Source organism: Dermacentor variabilis, chromosome 2, assembly GCF_050947875.1.
Source record: "Dermacentor variabilis isolate Ectoservices chromosome 2, ASM5094787v1, whole genome shotgun sequence".
NCBI classification, from domain to species: Eukaryota; Metazoa; Arthropoda; class Arachnida; order Ixodida; family Ixodidae; genus Dermacentor; species Dermacentor variabilis.
The window spans coordinates 65,109,590-65,134,505 of NC_134569.1; the positions used below are offsets into that span (position 1 = coordinate 65,109,590).

The window sequence follows — 24,916 nt, forward strand, 5'->3', positions numbered from 1 at the left end:
TTCCTTCCCTCTAACCCCAACGGTGAGTATACCTAACCCTAACAACGCTTCCTTTATGGTTTGCTTGTGATCGCCCTCCGCGTGCGACGGCGAACAAATGGAAGCTTCAAGGAAGGCTCATATTAGGCAGTCCTTCCTCCTCCTGGCTCTGCAACGTGCCAGAGACGGGTGGACCAACTGGTTACCAGCTCGCTATACCAACTGTATGACACAAGCCTACTACTGGACCACAGCGCTTAAGTGATGCCGATATTTGCAACAAGGGCAAACTAAAGTTAGGGCACCGTCCATGTCTGCCGCCACGTCCACGTCACTTAAGCGCTATGTACCCAGCACCAGAATCAGACCAACTAGCACAAGAAGCCCGCGCTCCTGTAGCCTTTGCTGCGCGGCAGAGAGTGTTGGTAAGGCAAAATCAAACCGTGCCAAGCGTCTTAGAACACGCTCACTTGCCCGCAAGGAGTTCATAACTCGAGGGGTCGCTTAGCTGCGCCGAATTGGACATTAATGCTTTTATTTTATACACTCACTTTATAATATACTCCTGACCTGGCGCCACTTCCTCCCCACTGGCTGCGTCTTCACGTGCCCAACGACACACGCACTCGGCCACACCTTTCGGCGTGACGTGTGCTATGCTGCACGCACTGGGCTCACCTGTAGTCAACCAGAACCGCACAGCCGCCGCGGCGTTGGGGAAGCGTGATAGTCTCGCACATGAGAGGACCGCACTCGACTCGCACACCCCCCACACCGAAATTTAACAAATTATCTTTTCATAGCCATTGATTTACCGTGTTTACAGATGCGAAATCTGACGTCAAGCCGAGCACTTCAAATGCGTTTTTACTCCTTGCGCCATCGGCCAACTTTGGATGCCATCTTTCGGTAACACCGGCTGTGGCGGATTTTTGCTCAATTTAGCATAGGATGCTTTCGCATTAAGAGAGGGAAACAAATCTATCGTCATCACACGAGAAAGTGCGCCTGATATATGTATCAGGTAGCCTCGTGTACGAGGCTACCTTCCGCGCCGTTAAATGTTGTTTCTCGCTCAAGCATTTCACCAGAGGTCGCATCACAGGCTAAACAGCATCATTGCAAAGCCCACACACACACAAACACATCGCAGAGCGCTCAAATACGCGAGCTTTCTCTAAGCAAACACACGCTGGACGAACGCTGCTGCGGAAACAATAGAACGGCCAGCAGGCAAGCAACAATCCTGCGAACGTTTTCTGTCTGTCGCTTGTTTCTCCCCCTGCTTGCAGCATCAGCGCCGTGTTGCTCTCCCGCCTCAGCATTCGAAAGAGGTTATACCCCGAGGGGAGAACCTCTCTCTCTCTTTCCCGTCAGGACCGAGAATTTCTTCGCGTCGACGCCCGGTTCCGTGAGACAAAGCGACCAGCGCGGCGCGCAAGCTCTGTTCATCCCTTCCCGCCATTTTCCTCATCCTCCGAAACTATCCCTGCTCTCTCTCCAAGCTCCGACACACTCGCCGTCCTGACGCATTTTGTAGCGCTGTTTGTTCACCGCCGGCGGCGGCCAGCTTTCGTGATTATTTCTGGACGTGTCTTCTTTTCCTTTCTTTCTTTCTGTATTTCTCTCCTGTTATATCTTTCCGCTCGTGCTTCTTCTGGGCCCGTAGGGAATCAAAGTGTGCCACAAATCAGGTTTCAAAAGTTGAGAGAAATATATATATATACACGGAGAGAGATCGGAATCGAAGAAAAAAGAACCTAGGAAAACTGTGTGCTCACCGAGAAAAGCGGACCGCGCATTTCATCGCGATTGGTTCGTGCGGATGATTTTGGCTTTTATTATTATTGTTGACTTGGTATAAGTGGTTGTTTCGAAACTGCAGATTGGATGGAAGCGGCGACGGCGCGTTTATTGGGTTACCGCCGCGTTTACAACGTAAAAACAAGAAAGAACGTAAGCCTGGTTGACCTCCGATGCCACGCGTGCTGCAATGACCTCGCACGCTTTTCAGTCAGTGACGCTGCTTTAAGCGGACATAATCTCATAGAGACGCCATACCACGTACTATACTCCCAATTAATTGAGTCGCTGGTGTGCCCTTTGTCCACCAGACGGGCCCGTAAGTAGCGGCTCGTGGCAACAGAGCGGCCAACGCTTATGTCTTGCTGGGTCGGTTACCAAGCACTCCGGTAGTATTACGGATTGCAAAACAACCCTAAAAAACCTTTCAAAATCTCGTTGGCGTATTTTCGACGAAATTGGTTTGTCGATCTGCGACTGACTGTTCCAGGAATCAAGGTTAGCAGCAAAGGATTTGAGGAACGTTGTTCGATCAGGGAAGCACTCAACGGGAAAGCAAGTGTTGACCAATCGTCGTCCCCGCTTTCACCTTTGTTTCTTTGCTGAGCTCAATACTTGTTTACTTTGCTCCAGTCGCAATCAGTCGTTCTTCGCGCTCTCAGCAGCGTATACGCCGGATTGGTTCGCTTGAGGCATGTTCGACTTCCTTCAGGTTGAGAGCCGTAGCACTAATTCAGAAGTGCAAGTAGTGTTGTGGTTTCATCGATCGCTAATAATCGGGCGTCGTGCTTAGTTCAGTAATAATAAGTTAACTCAGTTATTGCCCTTTGACAGGAACAATAGAGCGCTCCTAAAACCAAGGACGATGCAATAAAAAAAAGTTAATAACTAACAACAAATTAACGAAAACCATTCCTCCGGCGCTACAGTCACCCGCCTTAAGATTTGACTGACTGAAGAATTGAGACTTGACTTAGCCGCCTAGCTGTCGCGTGATTGAAACACGTGAAGGTTTCCGCAAAATCCGTTCCGACAGCGACTGCTACAATTTGCCGTGAAAAATACCTAGTGTCGTCGACGTAGCATATCGCTCCGGTCATCGTGCTTTACCGTGGAAAAAAAACAGCGCAAATCAAGAGTGCTACCCAAGGGATCAAGCATAACGCTCCACTGCCAATAAACGGCCCTCATTGTTCACTGCCGTGACGAGCAAGCAATGCGCTCTATAACTCAGACACCGACGAATAAAAAAAAAGACCCCCTTCATCTTTAATTACGGCGACATCTGCTGAAAAGTTCGAAACTGTGCCTGCTGTGACCATTCGCCTGTACATCCGTTCTTTCCGTTACGCCATCAGGTCACCATATTATGCAAATTCAAACACTCAACAACAGCGCTGTGGTTCAGGTCTAGCCATTTGTGCGAGGTTTCGTGCTGCGCGGAGATTCCGAGAGTAGTGGCGTCTGTGCAATCATTTCGAAGCCCACAGCGAGCAATACTGTACAGTGGTCAAGAACGAAGGTGTGCGCATCTCAGAGTTGTTTTTGAGAAGATAATGGTGTATTCCGAGAGAAACTGCTGCTGTCGCAGCGAGTTCAGAGCTTGAGGAACCGCTAAAGTTTGCCATTTTCCTTTCCTCTCTTTCCGTTTTCATTTTCTTTTCTTTCGTGAGCAACCTCACATCAGTTCTTTTACTACCGGTTGCCACAAACAGGCTGACAGGCGCGTAGATATCGCCTATCCGGATTCTCCGAACTCCTTCGCACAGGACCGATTCGCGCCCCATCTATCGCTAGATGCAATACGTCGCGTTAAAACAGCGGGAACGAAGTGCCCGCCCAGTACACCGAAGTCCTGCACGACGACTTTGCCCGACGGGTGGGACGAGGGAAGAGGTGCATAAATCCGCCCGAAAAAGGGGCGCGCATAGTGCACACCGGTTGAGTGAGTGCAGCTGCTCGAACGTAGATGGCGCCAGCGGAGCGTAAGAGAAGCAAAGCAAGCGAGCCCTCCAATGCGGGCGTGCACCTCGACAAACTGCGGCCGCGGGTCGTTGACACGACGACAAGCGCCGGCACTGCGCACACAGGCACACAATGGACGCGTCGTACGCGTGCATACGGAGGCGGCAAGCGACAGGCCGCCGCCGCGGCTGCGCGAGCGCTGGTGTGACGCAAACGGGCAAACGCAAATGCCGGCGGCCAACGCCACGCTTCGTTGGCTGCCGACCCCGAAACTGGACTGGACAGCGGCGGACACACAAAGGCAGGCGAGAACGCGGCACCGCCGAGCCCAGGGGAGGGGGGCTCGGAAGGGGTTTCTCCCCCCGCTGGGAGATTTACGCCGAGTGCTGGTTTAGCCCCGGATGGCCCCTACGAGCGCGCGATCCTTTTACCGCTTCGGCCTGACCGGATGGGTTAGCGCTGTCTTATAGGGGACACGTGGCACCTCGAATACACATGCGTCACATTACGCGACAGGCCATGCGAGACCTCGCCTTGCTATGCAGGATTCGCTGTATACAGTGGCGTGCGCGCGATGTGAATTATAAGGAGGCTTTGACCTTGGCGAACCTCTTTCTCTCTCTACTGTTCCCAAGCTCCTTCTTCCTAAGGTCGAACTCCTTGCACACTTCGAGAACGCACGACTACTGTCACTGGACAACTGCTGCGCCGGTGCGCATTAGATTTGTTGCAATTCCGACGAAAGGCTTAATTTTCGAGGATTATAGACGCAGTTTTCTTGTTCTTTTCTTTTGATTCTTGATTAGTTGAAACAAAGAAAGCTAAATGCCAAAAAATGGTAATGTTTGCATGACGTGACTACGGCTCCCTAACCCCCCCCCCCTCCCCCATAGCAAGAAAAAGTTAAATGAATCGTTTAAAATACAGATGTAACACTTTTTAAACGGTCTGCAATAACCCTTCACTTCTCGTCCCACGAAAGGACATTCCGCTTTTTTTTTTTTAATAACATGTCCACAAAATTCATCATTATGAATTAGCTGAAATCACTGTGTTACGGAGTTCAAATACTTCGAACTCCGTAACAATTCCGGAATTCCGAACACCGATTATGTCTACACAAATTTACAACCACCCGAGATGCGCTTTTCTCAAAGGGTTACTTACGCGATATTCTCGACTATTAATTTCATTTTACGTTATATTATTTGCGTTATTTTGCGACAATATGAAGGCGTAAGACCTGTAAACTGCAGAAAAATTAGTGGCGAGTTTCATAGCGCCCTAAATATTGTAACATAAAAGCTTTTCTAAAGCCGGTTTCGGTCTGTTTCCCACGGGAGTACGCTGTGTCTCGATGCCATGATGTAGATTGTGGTCACGTGGGAGCGGGACATTGCGACGTTTCGGCACTTGCTGCAGCTCGCTCGGTCGCCTCCAGTGCTGCTACTCGTTCTGATGCCCGATGTAGCAGTGTAGCAGGCAGATATAGCCGCAACAGTTCGTTTTCAGAATCCCAATATTTCCCAGTTTTGAGAATTCTTCAAATACTAAGGGTACGGATAAAAATCTCAGAACTAAAGCTTTTCTTTCTCTATTAAGTGTGAAAAGAAAAAAGCTCGTACAACGACGAATGCTTTTATAGATTCAGCGGGTATATGCAAGCATAAAGAAAGGGAAATCGGATTTGTGTACCCGGTAAACCTTTGCACTCGAGAGCGGATTTGGGCCGCGGGCGATAAAATTTTGACGAGTTTGCTTACCGATTCTGGAGTGTCGAAAGCTTGCTTCAGTGGACGAGCCCGAGAATGAACGGCTCCGGAACAAGTGGCTGTCCAGGCAAGCCTAGCTGTTGGAGTGAGGACGATGAACCCTCCTCTTTCGGGCCGTCATACTAGGAGTCGCTTGGCTCTGAAAGGGCGAAAACGTTTGATTTCATGAGTTTTAAGACTGGCAAGTCTGTCGCGGACAGGCAATAAGTTTACTGAGTGCAAGCTTTGAAAATGAGTCACGCAATATCAAACATGTTCTATGGCTCATACAAGATGTGCAGCCTTGATTAAAATCATGTGGATCAGGAGTACCGCGAAAAAAAAAAAAACTCGTTTTCTTGGCATCTAACCTGACAGTGAAGAATGCAGTTCAGACTTGGCGTTGCAAACATCGCAGTGAATTGGTCAATTCCAGGTCTGGCTGACTTGCTGAGGAATCAACTTTTTTAGCAGAGCTCCTAGTCCGGATAATTTTCCTCATAGGTGCACGTACGAACAAATGCGAACGAGCGTGTCGCAATAAATTCTTGCTTCGAAGCTAACAATTGAAAGGATGGACAAAGGGTTTGATCAGCATCTTATAGATGACAGGTGATGTGTGCGCTCTGGTTAATTACAGTACAAAAAGTGTTTGTTACGAACGGGGGACATGTACCGCGTACTTCGTAAATGTATCATACAAGATTAGGGTAAAATATATTCCGCAGCGGAGGAAAAATTACCAGCAGTCGGCATTTTTACGTCACCTCTCCCATAAGAACCCTCAAACACTGAACAAACGCAATATCTGCCTAGCTTCGCTACCGATTGATCGATTAATACTGCGATTTATGAAATAAAGCGTTAATAGCGACTAATTTTTTTTATCTCGATTGATGCTTAAGCCCACACGACCAAAATTATCAACAAAACGCCTGCTGTAAGGCGGTGATGTGCGCCCCGGAAAGATCAGTGCGACGCGACAGCGCCTTCTCTACAGCTGGCCCGACTGTTAAGCAAAAGAACCACTCTACTGCCAAGGAACGTTAACAAACTTCTTCGCCTCCGTAGCTGGGCTTATATATGATGCGTTTGACTTCGACATGCTAGAACGTTCATTTGCGCAGCATGTCGTTCAAGTTATAATAAAGGCAACTGTCAATTTAAACAGAATGTTTTTTTCCCTCAAAGAGTATATATATATCGCGACAAATCGCCGGCTTTGGAATTTTTCGTTTATGTACGCAAATCACAAATCCGATTAATCAATTAATTAATCGATTAAAAGTGCTGATTAATCTCGTTCAAATACCCCTGAGGCTGCAAGCAGATCAGAGAGCTCTGTATCATATTGAGCGTCTGCACCGCGCATCGAATGGTCAATCGCTCCTTGATCGTCTGATTCACCGCCCATTATCTCGCATGGGAAAAATGGCGGCATTATTTATGGATATCACTACCATTTCTGAACATGCTGCTTCAGATACGTCTCCGCCTCCAAAAGGTATCACGAAACACGTATTCCCCATTTTCCTCACAATCTCTGACATGCACAAAAAGTCTGATATGGCTGTTTCGGCAATATTTCAATTGGCTCAGTCTCACTTGTTCGAAAAGTTTCCAGATTATCTTCAAGTTTTCACAGATGCATCTGTACACAACGACGGTCAAGGCGCCTCTGCAGCTTTTTACTGCCCTTCAACTCAAGTACGACGTATCTTTCAAATACCTCATCCAACTTCGTCAACAACTGCTGAACTAGCAGCGATTAATGTTGCACTGAAATACGTGCAAGAGGAATTAATTACATCGAAGGTTGTCATCATTACGGACTCCCATGCTGCCCTTAGCAGGTTACAACGCAGTGAGCTTGATTGTCCACTTGTGCGCAGCATTAATGACTCTGCGAGCAAAATTACATCACGTGGGGTATATCTCGTTGCTCAATGGATACCTTCACACGTATAGGAATCGCCGGAAATGAAGAGGCTGATCGGCTCGCTTCAAGTTGCGTTCATAACAACTGTGACTGCCCAGAAATTATGTGCAAGCTTGATGACGCTCGTCTGCTGATTCGTCGCCACCTACTCAAGCAGCATCCAGATCAGCGCGTCGCAAATGGAACGTTCCCGCCCCGTGTACGTGGTCGAGGCTTGCCTCGTCGCGCTAGAGCACAACTGCTCAAGCTGAGGGTTGGTTGCGTGAACGTGCACGAACGTTTATACGGACAAGGGCGTGCGGAAAGTCCATTGTGTACGTCTTGTGGCTGCTACGAGACACTTCAGCACCTTATACTTGAGTTTCCCGCTTTCAGTGCGAAGCGCATGTCGCTAGTGAGAAACTATCATCTCCTTGGCCTGCGGTGTGCGACACTCGAGGAATGTTTATACCCCAGTGGCTGTGCATCTAAACGTAATCAGGCCCATCGCGCCCTACTAACCTTTATAGACCTAACTAACTTAGGTTAATTCACGTTTGTAGCATGAACATTCAACATTCTGTAGTAGCGTGACCTTTAGTGACCGACTGTGTGTGATCAGTACTGCACCCTAACGCTTCTTCCTTCGAACATGGGAGGTGGCGGGTTCAAACACCTTGTAGTGTATATTGTGAACCGGTGATTACGTTCAGATGATTACGTGAAACGGTGATTACGTGCAGCTTGGAGTCTCATCGTGGAGAACACAATTAGCCGCATAGCGAACTAGCCATGGATGTGGTTGATAATTGTGGAGGCTGTTCGACGCGGCGTCACTTTAATTCCGGCTGCAGAGTCTCTTTAGTCTTTAGATTTGTCCTGTTGCAGTGTTCTACTTTGGTCTTTAGATTTGTCTTGTTGCAATCCTTTCCTCTTTCCTTTTTCCTCCCCACCTTTCTATCTTCCATTTCTGTGTTGCTGTCACCTCCCTTCAGAAGAGTAGGCAGGCGTTGTGCCCCTTCCGGTGGCAGTTGCCAGCCTGCTCCTCGCTTTCCCTTTCCTGTTACCTGTGTATATGTGTATATGTGTTCAAAACAAATAATAATAATAATAATAATTTATACGACGCCCAGCCTTAACAAATTGATATTCCCACTGCAAACCGTGCTTTTGGAAATATGAACAAAGAGCACGCCGTACGCCACCCCCTCCATGTCCACAGCTCGAACGCACGGGCTGTTGGAAAATGCGTGTGACGTCCCTGCTCAGAGCGTGCAGGCATTGTTGCTATCCAGAAGGTGTTTGTTTAGATCACAGAACCAAGGCGGCGTTTCGTCTAAAACTGACGCAAGTTACCATGCACGGATGGGTAGGCCCAAACACCACTTTTGCTTAAAGTTAAAACAGCTTGTTATCATAATCAGACACATCATAGAGCAGACAGATGCAAATGTGGCAGGAGACTCGGGGTACAAACCCGAGAAACATCCGTTTCGCATTTCGGTCTGCATTCTTAACTAAACCAGACACATGGATCTTGTTTTATAATGTCTCTTTACACTTCCGCTGTTTCTCTCTCAGATGTTTGTTCCACATAACTAGGAAACGTAACTAGTCTCTGGGTAGTAGAAAGCGGCAGTTTTATCAGGTGACGCACAAACGCAATGTCAGACAAGGAAGACCCAGTGCGAGTGTCTGACTTATCTTTACGGCTGCACTGCGAGGTCATACGAACGTAATCGTTCGTTTGGTATACCGAACACATAGTCTCGTCTCGGCCGCCCACCATGAGGCCCGCTTCTCGCTCGACGCTCCGCCCCCCTGAAATTCTTTCAAGAACGCATCTCTTTCCGATCGTGGAGGGTCACGCCCTCTGCGCAGCTGGCGGAGTCGTTTGTGGCTTGCTTCGTTTTGCGGCGTGGCACCATCCGGATGCAAGAAGCAGCGCCACAACGCCGCTTCGATGGGCCACGAAACGCGCGCGTTATCTAGCCCGCCCCCAAAATTGTTGCGCCTTCTCAGGTGCGCTGCTGACGCCCCCCCCCCTCCCTCCTCCCCACCAAGCCCTTGCTCGGGCACCGTCTCGCACCTATAGCTGCACCACCTGCTCGGAGTTCGCAACAGCTTTTCGCAGTCTTGGCTGCCATCCTCCTCCAACGCGAGACCCCCACGCCCGCAACATCGCCGCTGCCTCTCACTGACGAGACTTCTTTTTTTTTTCTCTCTGTCGCTGCTTCTTTTCCTGTCGCGACTGCAGCTGCCGAGTCGAAATAACCACGTAGTGTCTTCGAGAAGCCCACCGGTATCTTTACTGCCAGCAGAATCCGCCTAAAACAAGGAGCATTCGTGAAGAGCTTCACCGCAGATGGAAGGAAATAAAACTGAAACCGTGAAACTTTGAGATGGGCTCTCGAGCAACTAAAACCCGTTTCGTTATCCGTTCTTTCCTTGTGCTTATATATATATATATATATATATATATATATATATATATATATATATATATATATATATATATATATATATATAAAGACAGCTAACAATAAAAGCTGGAGCTGCCTGTTTTACGCTCAAAAGTGATTCTTTTTAGCTGTGTCCCGAGTGAAATCGTAAACGTGCCTATTTAAAGGCTGCTATCATGAATTTTACAGACGTAGGCTGTAAACCACCGAACAGCGAAGCTTGGCTGCTCCCGTAACAATCTTTATTTCGTTGATGCGATTATCTCGACACCTGCAAATCTGAATTCATGTCCAGCGCCACCTGCATGAAGTTCCAGTAAACTCGAGAGCTCATTAAGTTTATTACCGTTTATATGGCCCATTAACTTTGACATCGAACGCCAGTGTTTCGTTGTGCAGTATACCGACGACGGTATAGTAGCTAGAGAGTCTGAGCACAAATTTTGTTTTGTGTGTCCCATAGTTTTTCGTAATCCATTAAGAAACTAACATTATACGTCGCATATGCGACATGCCGGGTCCCGTAACGCATCGTCTATGTTACGGTAAGATATATATCGTATTGAAATTTTGATGTGACAGAACATGAAGCAAATATGGAAAGAAACATAAGACATCAGAACAAATAGAAAACAGGCGTAGTAGCTCACAGCCCGCTAAAATGTGACAGCGCACAAATTTGTACACTGCGACAGTACATACCAAGACCAAGTGCGTGCCAGCATGACATGTCTTGAGAGGTAACCTTGCGCACCTACAATACCCCCTTATCGATCCACCAATGTCTGCCTCCTTGTGTTGTACTATGAACGGACACGCTTCGCATTCACGGCGGATCAATGAAACGAGCTCCACGAGCTGTAAACAGCGCTAAACAACAGGACAAGGAGAGGGAGCTCCATGGTTTCGCACTGATGTCGCAACCGACGGCGTCAACTTGCTGCTTCCCAGTTACCTTTGTAACCGGCGCGCGCTCTTGCCCGCCTACATCGAAATAAGGTAGACGCACGGGCCGCAAAGAAGAGACGCGAAAACAGTCTACCCTGCATTCCGATACAGCTTCACTTTCCTTGTTCTTTTTTTTTTCTTTCGTCGACGCAGTACAGGAAGCCGCCGGCTTTTTACGGTGGCTGTAAATCTGGGCGAATTCACAGCGAAGAATGCGGAACGTCCGTGGTGGCTCCACCTATCCGCGTGGGCTCCAGAGAGAGCACGTGCTCCGTCCAAGCAGAGCTTTGGGATACAGTCCCCACGCTCTCGATCTAAAGCTGTGTTAATGCAAGATGGGAAAAAAAAGAAGGAGAGAGAGAGAGAGAGAGAGACAGAGAGAGAAACCTGGGCCAGGAAATAAATAGCTGAGCGCAAAAAGCATCAGACGCCCGACTATTTACTACGGGTCGGGGTCCGAGCAGGCATAGCCGAAACGTGATCTCATCTCCTCGCAACGCGGCTTCTCCGAATGCGAGCCACCTGTTCCGTCCACGAAAAAAGTGCAAAGAAACAAAGCAAGAACAAAACGAGTAAGTGCGCTTCGTTGGGAGAGGGAAGCGATCCGCAAGTGAAGCGGAGTCGCGGAGAAAAGAGCTCTTAGAACAGAGAGCCACGCCTTTACGTCGCGTCGCCCTGCTCTCATCGTCTTGCGCATCTCTGCATCTTGGTGTTGGATTTCTGCGGCCCTTCCCCTTCCTCCTTGCACCTATTACACGCGATCCGCTGTCCCACTCTCTTCATCACAGCGCGGAGGGCTGCTGAAGAAACACGATATACCGTCTTCTTACGAGTCTCTCTCTCTCTCTCTCTCTCTCTCTCTCTCTCTCTCTCCAATTCACCGCGTCCTCAAAAGCCCTATAGTGTCGTTCACACACGCTTGCGCCTACTGCGATGTGCGTTCGCTCGAAGGTTCCTTTTGCTTCTGTCACTCTCCCTCGCTCTGCTATGTTGAGGACGAGTCTTGCTTAGACTCGTCCTCAACGACGGGCAACGTTCAACGAAAGGGCACACACGACGAGTCGCAGTTGCCCTTCTTAGATATGAGCGCGGGCTGTGAGCGATGTCGCCGATTAGGGCAAAATACCGGATACTTCAAGCGTCCAGCATTTGTTCCCACTTCTGCTGCTTATTTGGAGAGATACTGCTTGAAAAAGAAAATGTTCGCATAACTTTGAAACTAGAAGTAGCTTGTAGGCTACTAGTACCCCCGCCTAAAATAGTAAACTTACGTTTGCAGGGGTATGTAAGATACATATTAACGTTACCAATATATATATATATATATGGAGAGAGAGAGAGAGAGAGAGAGAGAGAGAGAGAGAGAAACTTTATTGGACAGGAAGAAATCTTAAGAAGGGTTGGTCGGGACTTCCCAGTCCAGGCCCGGGCACTGGCCTTTGCCGCCTGCCTGATCTGGCTAATGAAGGACTTTTGTCCTGCCAAGTCGGAACGGGCAAGCTGTGCCTCTCACTGCTCTATTGTTTCATTGCTATTTGGCCTATAAGGGCGCTTAGTGCACTCCCAGGTTACATGTATTACGGTGGATATGCCACCGCGCCAAGGGCTGTCGGCCCTATAGCGAGTGGTATCCATGGCGTTTAGCAATATTAGATGGGGGGAATAATACCCCAGTCTGTATTTTGCGCCAACCGGCGGTCTGTGCTCCGGTAAGTTGTACAGAATATCGTAAATTCAGGAGGTGTCGCTATACTCGTATACCAATATATTCATTAATGATGTCACCGTGCCCCGTGTGACGCGGATCGCGCCGCGGTATCACGTGCGCCAAACTACAAATGTGAAGCCTTGCTGAACTATCGTTTAACGCAGGAAAAAAGATCTCAAGGACGAGACAGCAATAAAAGCACAACCGTAGGCTCACAGTGACATCTATTGCGCATATGAACTTGAGAATTGATGTCACTGTACGTTCTCGAATCGTTGCTTCTATATGCTATGATGACCGTTTTGAGGAAAATCGTCATGTCGAATGATGATGATGTTGATTATTTATGGGCATCCGCATTCAAACGGGACGGTAAAAATAGTGATATAGCCTGCTTGAGTTACTCACGTATGCTGCACATGCTTTTCATTCTAGCATTTTTGTATGCGTCTCTTTAATCTTTTTTTCTTCCGCAAAACGTATCTAGTACCTTGCACCGCTATACATATGCCTTTAACGGACCCGGTCGTATCGATCGCTTCCCTGCTTATCTCAACTTATCTGCTTATCTCGACTGGCGACCGGTTGATACTTCCTCGCATCGAAGCGCTTCTGGAAGGTGTACGTTACCTACGCGTCTTACTGAATGAATCCCTTCGCGTTCGATTAGGATGTGTTGAGTGGTCTCCGGATTTTTTGCTGCATGCAGCACACACATGCCTCATCCTGTTGCGAATATTTGCTCCGGCATGCTTTTGTCGTTAGGCGACCAGCTCGAGCCTCAAATAACAAGGAACTACTTCCCTTCGTGTTATCCTACACATCTTCCCTCGTAATTTCTTTCTTCTCGTTCTCGTAAACCTCCGTGGTCTTTTTTTGTCTCCATCCTTTGCATCCAACTCAGTGACTGGTTTTTTCACTTTGTTTTTGATACGACGAGCGACTCGAGGAACAGCCGGTGCCCCCTACCGGCCCTAACGTCTTCTCAACTACAGTAACATAGAAAAAAGAAAGCAAGAACTCAACTGCGAAAAATTGAAATCTTCGTCATTTCACTGGGGTTCGCGCCCTGCATGTCTGCCTGGTGGCAGAGCCGCCTGCGCGTGCCTCCTACCGCGGCCGGCTCGAATTGCCGGAGCACCGCCGGGTCCCGGGCGAAGGACGACAGCCAGAGTGCGGGACAACTGGCTCCGAGAGAAGAAGAAGAAGAACGGGGGGGTCGAGGGGGGGGGCTGTGCCTGCCTCGCTGTCGGCCACCGCCAAGGAGCGGCCTCTGTCGCCGGCAGCCGCGGCCCAGAAGCCGCGCAGGCCGCGAGAGGCGGCGACGGCCAATTTAATTAGACGCCCTCGCGCGCTCGCGCCACCGCCGTCGCCGGCGCGTCGTCCCCCGCTGCGGCCAGACACGGGCGCCCGCTGGGTCCCACACGAAGAGAACGCACGCGCTGCGCCACTGCTGCCGTTAGTTGAGGTGCCCGTGCGCTTCCGTATATAAGCGCTCCCGGAGCGCGAAGTGTGACCTGTTCGCGCGCAACGTGGGCTCGGTAGGGAGCGGAGTCCCCACGTGCGTCTTGGGCAGAGTCTGGACCCCATAGGCCAGTGATTCCGTGCGCTAATGGAATCTAGCAACGTACTTCGTAAAGGTCCATCTACGACCGTGACCCACTGCGTCGAAGGTTCAAACGACGCAACGCCAGCGTTGGTATACGGTTTTGTTAAATCGTCTGAGCTCAGTGAACCGCGCGATAGCAAGCCCCACGTATTCGCACCGCTAACGCCTCCCTCTCCGTTCTTTCTTTGTGTTCATGATTAAACGCGCTTCCGCACGCGTAGGGTAGCATACCAGACGTGAGTCTGGTTTACTTTTCTGCATTTCTTATATGTCCACCTCCTACGATTGCATTTGCTTCATGTCGTACGTCCCGCCGAATGGCCAATCCCGGCAACGGCAGGAGAGCGGCTTTCTGCGAGCCAGTGAAGAACGCGACGCAAAATGAAATATATATATATAAGGTATAGCAACTGCACTTTATATCAATTTACAGCGACAGCTGTTCACGGTACTTCAGCCAACTCTCATGGCGACCGTCGCACGTATATCGTTCATACTGTTTATCATCGTGATGCGCGAGTTTGGCTGAAGTCACGAGAAAACCTCATTTAACCCGCGCAGGATTTGATTAGGCATCTGCGTGCTGTCTTCGCGCAGTCTTTGGAGATGTCGCCATCATCTACGTCATTATTGTCGTTTTTGTCTTCGGTCCAGCTAATGCTGTTTAGGCTGACACCGCACTTGGCACCTTATTTTTCTAGGCTAAAAGCTATCTCGGTGATTTTCTGTTTTCTTCGTTAAGTATGTGCGGTAGATATCTATGTGGCAACAACGGCATCACATTTCATTTAGTGTAGGTGGTTGACATCGCGCATCCTTTACCCATAGGGAGCTGCTGGCAATACAGCTACTACTACTACTACTACTACTACTACTACTACTACTACTACTACTACTACTACTAATAACAACAATAATAATAATAATAATAAGTATTTGACATCTCGAGCGGCGTCACTAATAGTATATTTGGCTGTTAGGAGTCTGTTCGTACGAATACCATGCGAGCAACTTATTGAATACAGACCCGGGGAGTGTAGAAGGAGCTCCCTTTAGTACTCCCAGTTACTTTGGCCATCGTATATGAATACTTACTGTTCATCGGAAAATATGCGGCGCCAGTTCGAGACAATGATGGCGCTCTCTCAGAGCCAACGCGACAGTAACTATAGTAACGGGAATAAATGAAAGAGAGCTATGCGACGAGACGTTCAAATCTACACGTCCGCGACGGGCGTTTATATGCGGCGATTACCATAATGCCTATAGGGAACCGGCACGCAAAGCACTTGAAAACAGGCGCGCATTCGTCAATATTTAGGAATTACTTTAGCCTTCTGAAGAAAGATCTCCCAAATGAAATTACAAACGAAGACCGAGCGTGCAAGCGCGCGTGTGTGTTTGTTTATACGCTTTCCCGTATCGACGGCCCATGCTAGGGTTGGCCGTTCGCATAGACATATACTTTCTACCGGAATAAATATTGCCTAATGAATAAAGAAACGAAGTTCCAGTTTCGCCCGAAAGGCGAAGCATCGATTGCAATAGCAAATTAGTGGACAGCTATACGAAGTAAGGATGGTAGTTTTTTTCAGCCGTATAAACTTGTAAACATAAATATACTAGCTAAATTAACAAGCAAGGTGTCACGCGCGCACAAGCAAACATGAACACATCTCACTCGATGACCGAGGAAACTAGCTGTCAAAATGCTGGAATGAGGAACCGCGGCCGCAGCAGCGATCCAATCGGCCTTCGTACAGCCTCTCCCATCAACGCGAACTAAGCCACGTAAAACACCGCCCGCGGCGGACTCTGTCCCCGTCGCAGACGGCTTTCAAGATGCAGAGGCCCGGACTAGAACGCGCCCCCTCCCTACCCTCCTCCCGGAGCTTCGTGCACGACGGAAGACGGCGCGCTACCTCCCCACTTCCCTCCTATGCTTACGCAAGATTGAGCCGCGTTCGCCGGCTCGCCCTCGCAAGCTTTCACTCACACATAAAGCAAGCGACGCGCGGCGACGATTTTATCGCCCTTGGACTTGATACGGAACCTCACGGCGACGGCGACGGCAGAAATGCGCCTGGTGTGTCTACATACAATAAAAAAAAAGAGCCGAGGTAAAGGTGTTTTCGAATGACGGTTGCCTTTCTTTGCAAGGTATACGCCGATCAAATTGGCCTTAAACGATGCCTCGCTTTGCAACATTTTGTCATTTCAACGTCTCTCGACTGAGCTTTCTACGCGGGCGGATCCTTATACGTCGCGATCCCCGAGTTTGCCCCCTCATGTTTTCTAGCTCCCCACAATTCGGTGAACGCCTCGCTGCCCTGACGGCCATTCGCTCTGTCTCTCTCTCTCTCTCTCTCTGTGCCGCCTTCTCCGTTCTGCGAATTGCTGCCCAAATGGCGAGTCGTGCTGACCGGTCATCAACTCTTCCTTTCTTCTTTCGCCGCTGCTTTCCTTTCACCCTTCGGCGCGCTCCAATCGTCCCATCCCGTCCTGGGCCATCCGGCGGCACCAACGCCACACACTCGTCGTTTAGGCGCGACGCGCGCCTTTTAATTTTCTAAATGGATCCTTCGGTACCTCCCCACGCTTCCTTATCGAATGAGAAGAACACAGCAGCAGCAGCACCGAGCACGAACTCGTTCCACACATTTGAAGCTGCCGTGCCGTGCAAAGACAGAGAAAGAGGACAGCTGAAGAGCTTCCCAAGTGTCTCGCAGCCGAAACTGAGGGCAAGAGAGTCGAAAAAAGAAAAAAAAGAGAAAGAAAAAGTGAAGCAGCGAATAAATGACACGTGACAAAGTGCCGGGAATCGGAAGGCGACGGCCGCCTTGCCTGCAGGCCAGGGACGGGCGAATCTTTCTCGAAGTCCGGGAGAACGCGCACACACGCGTACACGGACGTTCGTGCGCACGGCTGAAGTGAAGAGTGTCTCCAATGGCGCGGTGGCGGCCTTTCGTTGAATGAATCGCTCCATTTTCCCTTGGCCGCGCGCGCAAGCGGGTGATCTCGTTCGGAGAACCGGGCACGCTATAGCTCGCTCTTAATGGCGTCGCCCGTTTCGGATAGAGACGACGTCACTTCATTTGCGCTCATCTTACCCACAGCGTATATATATGTACGGCCCTTCTATTATACGCGAGATAACCCACTGTCGTCGTCGCTGTTGCCGGAAATTTGGAATGGAAGCGGAGGTCGTCGCGCTTTTCGTCCTCCTAATGCTTCGCCGCGGTTTATCTGTGCTACAGCGCACGCCCGATGAAAGCGGCACCGTCGTCGTAGTCGGCAAAAACCGGCGCGAAGAAGAAAGCTGAGTGCGCACGCTCATTTCTCGCCTTGGATGAACTAACACGACTCTTCGAGTATACCCTAAGAAATGACGTACCATTGTGTGCTGCTGTCCCAATAGATAAGCAGCTTTATTGTCGCTATCTGGAACCGCAATATCAGAAATTCCGCTGCTGATGCCGCGGACCAAACGAAAACAACGAACGAAACGTCCATCACTATCGCGAGCGAAAAGAATAATCAAGAAACAAGGGTCGAGGCACACTATTAATAAATAAATACGCTTTCACTACGAGAAACCAATGCCATCCCTGTGTGTTCCAATGGTGTTAACGCTCTAATCCAACATAATGTCGAAACTAAATTAAGTCTTAGGGTTCTACACGTACCAAAACCACGATATGATCGTAAGGCGCACCGGAGTGGGGGACTACGGATTAACTTTTGACGGCCTGTTCTTTTTTTTTTTTTTATGTAGACCTATAAATCTAAGCACCCGAGTGAACTTGCATTTCACCCACTGTCGAAATGTGGTCCCTGCCACAGGGAATCGGACCCGCGAATTCACACAGAGCCAACATAAAATCAAGGGTGCTAGCAGGGCACGCAGTCTGAAAACACATTTCAGTGAGTACGCATCCAAACCCTCATGCATGCTTGAATGAGTAAAGAGCAAGGCGCGATAGACCAGGACAGAAGAAGAACACAAATGACAGGACCGGCGCCGGTCCTGTCGTTTGTGTTCTTCTTCCGTCCTGGTCTATTGCGTCTTGCTCTTCACGCAAGCAAGATTTTTACCCCATGCATGCTTGTCTCACGAGCTTTCGTGAACATTAAAGGAGGGCTTCTTGACTTCCACTGTAGCTTTTTCCCTGCGAGTGCCACTACACATGCGACTGTAGAGGTGTTACACGCTAATGCACCAAGATTTCTTTTTTTTTTTTTTTCAGGGCAAATAGACGGTTTCGGCTAGTCCGAAAGCTTGTTGCCGTTCGCGGATTACCGGGGAACCAGAGTGGCGGATGCGACTAGCAAAGCTGGTAGCAACATTTTGCGACATGTTGTCCAACTACAACGCGATTGAAAAAAAAAGCTTTCCTGTCACATCGGTGTCATCGTCGAAGGAAAAATCATACAAGTACTGCACATTAACGATTACGTCGCCACCAGCGCTTCACAGCGGCAGTTAAGCCGTGCGTGTAGGCGACTCTAGTATTTTCTTTGCTCGCTCTCTGGTTAGACTCTGCGATGTGGCTACGAACGTTGCGACTGCCGTACCCCTCTTTGGTAACCCGTCATTTCGCAAACCCTACCAGATTCACGGTAAGCTAAGGCTCGCTATTATTATCGAAGAAAAGGCCGAGACAACGTTCTAGATACGCTCCGGGTCATGGTTCGACCCGTTCTAGTGGGCACGTGGACATCTTATTTCTAGTCAGAAGTAACAGAGATCAATACACAGATAGAGTGCGAGAGAGGGAAAAAAAATGCTTTCGGTCACGCAATAAGCCCGGCAGCACAAAACCAGACGTACCGTCTCCCTCGAACATCCAGCACAAGAACCAAATTGTGGCGGCGGCGGCGCGCGCTGAGGCTTTCGTAGAAAGCTTTCTCTATTTTGCGTCTCTTCGACGAGAAAAAAAAAAAAAAAACTTCGGACTCCTTCTCCTGAGACCAGCGTTTCCCAACCGGGTTCAATCGGGTCGTTGGAAGCACGGCCGCATTCCTTTCGTTGCCCTTTGGGCGAGCGCCACGCGAGAGCACTTTGATCGAAAGGACGTCGTCAAGGCAGCTCCCTGCGGCGTCAGAGAAGCAGCGTGTCTCTCTCTGTCTGTCCGTGCGTGCGTGTCTGCGTTTGTGTCCGCGTCAGGGACGCACATTCCGCGGTCACTGGGGAAAGTTGCAGCGCGGGTGGGCACGAAATCGGCCTGCAAATGGACGGCAGCCATCGCCCATTGACGCCTCTCGGGTGCCATCGCGGGACCGCGTGGCAGTGCGGCTCTGGCTGTACAATAAGACGCTTTCGTAATCCTGTGACGTATAGGGGTGCAGAAGTGTATGTAAGTACCGTCCTGCACCAAAAAGAAAGATAGAGAGGCATAGTGCAGCCCAAGGCTATACTGTGACATCAGTGGACGCGAGGCTTCACGGTGGTGCTCTCATTTCCAGTAGTGACTCGTGTAAGAAACTCCAGTGTCTACATAGCTCAAAGAGAGCGCTATACTCACAAATTGAGTGAGCGTAGTAAAATTCATCGGTGTCCGCTTTACAGATTTTTTTTCGGAGGTGTTGGAATGCACGGTATGCAGCATGCATTGTCGAGCAAGGATCAACATTTCTTTAGAGAGGAGAAACAGTGATTGTTATACTGTGTAGTAGAAAAAGCGACTTTGTTTGCGTATGCAGGAGATTGAGAGTATGGGAATATGTGTTCGCAAAAGGCAGTGATAGGATGTGTGGGCCAAGAGTGATGCGCGTCCCATAAAAGCGCATAAGCAAGGAGATGGAGCACGTATAAATACGGCTCAGCGGGCTATAAATCCTAAACAAAGTATACCCGTACACGTCAGCATACGTCTAACGCGAACCGGAATATGCTAACCAGAGTTGGCCTCAGGTTACAATGTGTAAGAACGAGTCTTCAGTCGCTAACTATACCGCGGCTATATCCACGAAGTTACGCGATATAGAACAATGATCAGCCCCCTATAGGGCGCACAGTGGTGACCAAAAAAAAGAAGGGAAAAAGCGGGGTACAGCTTTCTTTGACTGCTTTCGCTTCTCAATTCATGCCGATGTTACAGAAGATTGTATAACGAAATACTACGTCTAACAAGATACATAGGCGCATCGCCATTGTATCCTCAGACAGTTGTATCACGGTTGTGTGTCTCTGCGCTATCTGAATAACATCTTCTATCTCGAATGTTTGTCTCATCCACCCGGTCGGTTTGGCTTCTTCTTGACAAGGGGCTAGCTCAACGCCAAGTAAGCAAACCGTGAAGCATTGCTAGCTCTGCACTCATTTAGCTATTTCGTTCTTCTTTTCAATATATATATATATATATATATATATATATATATATATATATATATATATATATATATATATAACAGAAACATCTCACCGTCATGAATGCGGCTGCATGTACGACCTAAGAATTGCGCGGGAAAACGATGGTGTACACAGCAAGAAGCACGGAACGTTTCGGCGATATCCATGTCATGTTAAACAACGTCATCTGAAGATTTTCATGCGATAGCGGCAACGCGTGCCTTTGGACTCAGCCACTGTAGTACAAAGATAGATAGGCCAGTAGCTGCGACGGCAGAGCCAAATATTACATCCCGACGTCGGTGTAAACACAGCGGCGGGTGCACAAAGCCCATATCCCGACTGCTTTTCGTTCGGTCACGTCTTTTTTTTTTTTTTCATCAAAACTCATCGTACAACCTCTCCACTGGAAGGCCCCAAGGAACTCATAACGGGTGTGCAAACAATTCGCCCCGTGTGTGCCAGCACAAAGCATGCGGGACGCGGGAGACGGCGACGACACATAAGCGACGACGCCAGGTCCCGTGTATTACAATGTAAAAGAAAAAGAACATGACAACGAGGAAGAGTCTGTGCAGCTGAGGCTCTATACATCGAAGCAAGCAAAAAATGACCTGCGCGTTGGAAGTCAAGATAAGGCGACACGAAACAGGCTTGAGACCCTCTTTCTTGAAGCGTATCTTCGGACCAACGACTGACCACGCTAGCCTGTGTCCTGTGGTTCGGGCATACGCTCAAATGGATCATTTTCAAAGAGGTATAGCGAAGAAAAGAAAGAACGAATTAAAAAAAAAAGCTAAACTCAGCCACGCACATCGATATGGCGACACCACGGAAGCGAGCCGTCGGTGATACAAGTATTTACATGAGCACTAAGTGCGTCATGTGATTTGGTGAACAAAATGTAATGATAAAAAGAAAGAGCCCCGGAAATGTTACTGTTAGGGAAGATATCTTATTACCGACACCTAAGCTGAAGAAAAAAATGAAGAAAAATTAAATAGCTGCATTTTGAATGCCTAGACGAAAAATGAATTGCAGGAAGTTTCATACGCATTATCGCAAGGAAGCATTACAGTATCGAGGGGCAGAAATGTCCTTTACATGCCGCAGTTTCTATTAGCAACAAGCGCGTTTCAGGTTATACAGACTATACATTTATTTTTTTTTTATACACCGCTCTTAGAGGTGGACACACGCGTCCACCTTTTCGAAGTGTATGAGCTAGCTCCTACGCCGACTATACTGGCGAATTCATTGTTACAGCCTCTCTTCCAAGCAGTTGTAGAAAGAAGTTCCATCGCACAGATTTCTCGCAAGCACGACTGCTATATTGGCGGCGAGGAGTTACGGAGTCGCCCTCTATCGGAAGCGCCTCGCTGCCGTAGTATGAGGGATCACGTGGCGCGCTCCTCATAGGTTTTGCTGTCAGCGCTCACTGAAAACACCACGCGCGAGCTCTCCCGGACATTTCTGTAAGTACTTTCGAAACGAGAGAAGTTTCTTACTGTCTAAATAACAATCTTGGGCAAACTGAAAGCACACAATCGTTTACAGCCGCTATCTCTTTACCGAATACGTACAGTGAACGCCACTGCGCGGGGTCGCCGCGATGGAGTCTCCCGAACCGGCTTCTTGCGTGAAAGGTAGGTAAACGTTGAGAGCAAACTATGTGAAATACGTTCTTGTAGTGTTTGTATAACTAAATGGAGCGTAATAGAATGAAGCCTCAATGCAGCGATCGCCCAGATTCGCAGCGACCAACTGCGCGTCTGCATGCTTGTCCGCGCACTGTTTCGCTTTCCCCGCGCGCGCGTTTTCGCACCGTGCCATGAGCTTTAGGCCGCAGAATATGAGCATTTGGCAGTATACAAGCAATCATTGCTGCGTGGGCGCTATCAGAGCTGTTCAAAAATAATTTCATTGTAGAGACTTCGACGCCTACGGGGACTGTGATGCGCCGTCGCGACGATTCAATCTTTTTTTCTGCTAAATTCTTTGACCTTTCAATACTATTTCTCGAGTTGCGTCGCACTGTATGTTTATCGGCGTTCTCAGTGTGCAATTTCCCGCTGCTCCTTTTTTGTAATCCAGTGCATTAATTCATAACACAAACATGACAATATGCCATGCTTTCTTTAAATGTGCTTCTTAGCGCTGCCTTTCCACTCCACTGAACTTGCCAGTATCTATAGTATCGACAAGTTCATAGACCAAACCGTCATGACATTAGTCGGGCAGCGGACTCGGGCGAGCGTCTCAGTGCGCGTTTTCAAAAAATCGCAGACCGGGCGCCGTAGCAGAAATCTTCCTCGCGTCTGTGCTTGCTGCATACCAGAGTTGTAGCCGATGACTGTTTGCCGGTTTTATGTTTCGCGAGCCAAGCTTCACGCAGCTTCTTGTGCTGCGGCTACGTGTGAATAAGGCTGACACCGGCCTCCGTTACGTGCGTCTGGCCCTGCGGCACCGAGCAGTAGCCTACCATGTTGCGCGCCTTCAAAGGCAGCCGCTGCCTATTGTAGTGCTTTAAAGCGTTGTAAAGGAGACACTCGAAGCGGAAAAATTTCGCCACTAAATGAAAACCGCAGCGTACGGGGGAATTTAAACTCATTTTCAGCTCGCTTCGGCGCGCCCGAAGCAGCCGACGCGGCCGCTATGTCCACGTGATCCCTCCTAGCACGTCACGCCGACGGTGGCGCCAGCTATTCCAGTGGTGGAGCTCGAGGCCAATATAAAGGGTTTATCATGTGCCGTCTTCCTCGCGAGTTTATACCATCATACAACACGCATCGCAAAGGGACCCACGAACTGCAGTTCTGTATTTCCTCGAGATCTCCCTTGATTCTCATCACTTGTAGGGTGTACGCACTGCTTCTTCAACCTCAACGTCGCTGACCGATGTACACGTACGAGCCACAGTTCCCTTCTCCCGTAATAGCATAATGTCACAGAAATATTTTCTTTTCCCATTGCAATAACAAGCTAACAATACTGACCTTCCATCACCGTTCTCAGCTCAAAGGAGATGCCGTGAACTGCCGTTCTCTGATTTTCTAAACCGTACCATCTTTCTACAGACCGAAATCTCATATTTCACACCCGTGTTTTACGCGTCTACAGAAAACAACGGCGCTTTCGTGCACTAGTTCGCGCTTGCAGTGCTTATCTGCAGCGCTTATCTGCAGTTAGCGGGGCCTCTCCGCCGCGCTCGAATTGCTGTTAGCGCTGCTGTTATCCATGCTGTTAGCGTGTCAAGAAGCATGCGAAAAGCTAACACGAAAGGAAAGAAATGCAATCATGACACAGAGAGAGAGAGAGAGAGAGAGAGAGAGAGAATGACACAGAGGGGCGATACGCGAGTAGGCGAGTGGGCGAGAGGAGCGGGGCGAGAGGGAGACCTACACGTTTTTGAAACGCCGCGGCCCACGCTACACTCGACATCTATGGCACAAGCAGACAGCGAAGTAGTAAAAAAAAAATAAAGAGGGAGAGAGAGAGAGAATAAAGAGAGAAGGAGAAGCTGAGCAGCGGCAGCAGTAGCAGCAGTGCTAGAAGCAGACAGCTCGCTTTTAGCGCGCACACGCGCGAGAATGGGGCGACGACGCGCTGCGGCCGGCAGAAACAGAATTCGGAGCCAGTGAAGGGCCAACCTTTCGCAGGGCGCGAAACAAGTAGATAGACAAACCGGTGAAACCCGATGGACGCCGCGCGCGCCATCCATAACGCAGAACTTGGACTCTGCTGCTGCTGCAGTGAAACGGGGAGGACAGCAGAAGGGAGAGGGTGCTGCGGGGCAAAATAATACGTCCCCTGCGCCGCCATTCTCCCCGCCGCGGTTTCAGCCGTGTTGGGCTTGTGTGTATGTTGTGCGTGCGTGCGCAGAAATTTGTACGTGAGCCCACATGCGTGCCGCGTTTTTGCTCGCTTTGTCCCCGCTGCGCCGTCCCAATGCACAAAAACGCGAAGGTGGCAGCCAGCGGCAGCCAGCACGCACCGAGCGACCAGACCGGGAGGAGGCGAGTGACAATAAGAGCTATGCGCTACCGAGCGGTGGCCACGGCGGCCAAGGCGCCGAGGATGGCGAGTCCGCCGAGTTATGGCAGTGCCTACCATTGGCGGAGAGTGAGTGTGAGGTGTGTACGTGTGCGCCGAATGAAATCACAGTGCGGACGCAGCGGTGGCAGTATCCCATTCCAACTTCCTGTCGAAGTGGGGGGCACAGATTTGCTTCGCGAGTATTTGTTTTCCTCCTGCCCTTCGTCCTTTATTTATTTTTTTTTTATTTTTTTCACGCCTGTTCCTTTTTTTGCGCTTCCGGACGATGCAGCCACCCTTGCTCCGAAATTACAGGGATGGAACGACGAAAGTTTTTTTATTATTATTATTATTCTCTCGGGGAACATTTGAACGCGGCCCGGTTT

The 24,916-nt window shown here is 49.3% G+C and overlaps 1 protein-coding gene across 4 annotated transcripts in view; it reads right to left on the reverse strand.

Annotated features, from left to right (window-relative positions):
• LOC142572018 (uncharacterized) overlaps nucleotides 1-24,916 on the reverse strand; it is a 273,133-nt gene that overhangs the window by 132,748 nt on the left and 115,469 nt on the right. For all 4 annotated transcript variants that reach the window (XM_075680809.1, XM_075680808.1, XM_075680810.1 and 1 more), the window contains one exon: nucleotides 5,511-5,658. The gene's annotated coding sequence lies outside the window, so the exon portion shown is untranslated. The remainder of the gene's footprint in view (nucleotides 1-5,510; nucleotides 5,659-24,916) is intronic.